The sequence below is a fragment of the Antrostomus carolinensis genome, unplaced genomic scaffold, assembly GCF_000700745.2.
Source record: "Antrostomus carolinensis isolate BGI_N321 unplaced genomic scaffold, ASM70074v2 scaffold2106, whole genome shotgun sequence".
Lineage (NCBI taxonomy): Eukaryota > Metazoa > Chordata > Aves > Caprimulgiformes > Caprimulgidae > Antrostomus > Antrostomus carolinensis.
In genome coordinates, this window is record NW_010320993.1 from 1 (window position 1) to 1,688 (window position 1,688).

Genomic DNA, 1,688 nt, shown 5'->3' on the forward strand with positions numbered 1-1,688 from the left:
GGGAGGGGGTTGCAGGCTTCCCCCAAGGCAGATGCGAGGCGGGTCTGTGCGCTGTGATCCGCCGGGTGCGGGGATTCTCTCGCTCGGTTTCCTAGAGCGCGAGCGGTTCGACAGGTAGGAACAACGTGACGGTGAGAGGTGAAATGGGGGGAAAAGGCACGAAATATGGGAAACCGGTAAGACCTCTGGAAGAGGCGTGAGAGCGTGAGAAAAATAATAAAAAAACTGGAAGGAAGCGTGCCTGACAGGGATTTTGACAGCGCTTGCTGAAGCAGGAAATCCTTTTGCTTAATATGTTTAAATTTTCCAAACACCAAGGAAAACACACACATCCCCACCGGAGAACTTTTCAAGCTGACAGAATAAACATCTACACAACTGAAATATTTGGCGTTTATTGACATTTTAGGTGGCTTATTTAGAACGACGATCTTAGAAGGAGGAAGTTAAAGACCTTTTGAAGTCTCACTAAGTTTACATCTTGCTTTTGAGCAACGGAGCCCCACGAAACATTCCCAAGTATGTATTTCTCTCGGTGTCTCTGACAAGCAGCAACAAGAGGAAGGACTGGCCTTTGCATTGAGAGTTTTATTCTGGAGAAGTAAAGGTGCTCGTGCATTTAAAAGTGTTTCTTAGAAGGTGGTTGGGTTTGGGTGGTTGTTGGGTTTTTTTGGTAAGTAAACATTTGAAAACTAGACAAACAGAAGAGAGAAAAGCTTTCAGGAAAAAAAAAAAAAAGGATAGTGTATTTCATTTAGTTTGTTTAAACTTAAAAGTTATCACAGAGAGAAATTTGGGGTAAAAAGTGGAAATGTAGTGTATCATTGGAAGTTAGACATAAAGAATCTTTTATTTTCTGTCCCACACCGAGACGGATTGCAGAGCATCTGCCAGAACACAGGCTGTTGGTTTGGTGCGTAATATAATTTAATAACGTGTATCCCTAAATGTATATATATATGTGTGTGTATCCACATTCTATACTTTCACGTGTATCAGCATGTATGCACACAGCATTTTACATGTTGCTTATGAAGCCATGACACGCAGTATTTAGCCGAGCACCTCACTGCTGCCGGGAGTTTTCCCAAGGCCTGGCAGGGTCTGGAAATGAGCGGTCGTCCCCTCTCAGCAGTTCTGCGCAGTGACAGACGGCTTGGGTCACGCTTCGCCTTTGGAGAGTGGAGAAAAAAGAATGAATAATCATTTTGTTTGAATTGCAATAAGTATGAAATATTTCTCAGGAGCCAAAAAAATCTTGGAAAAGCAGAAAGACATTCTTAAATGGCTGGTCATAATAGGAGCATTGTCACATTGTAGTACTTCTTTCTTAAAGGGAAGAAAGTGTTAGGGTTTCAAAATGTTTCATTCATAAGTGTATGAACTGAGCATGCAGGATAGCACTTTCAGAAGAATTTAAACTAGTAATTAAAAATGAAATAACTGTAATTGCCTGCTTCTAGTTTAATAAGTGCAATTTGTCTTTGATGTAAGTATCTAGTGAAAAAACCCTACCTCTTCTCTTAGAACCCAGCGATGTGATTATTGGGAGAGTGAAAGTATTACCAGGTTCCATGTGTTGCCAGCAAGGTGCCTTTTTGTAGCCAATTTACATTTTAGTTTTGTAACGTTTTGGCTGTTGAAGCCATTATGTCTGTAGATAGTGATTGCATAGCACTTTTAGGAGG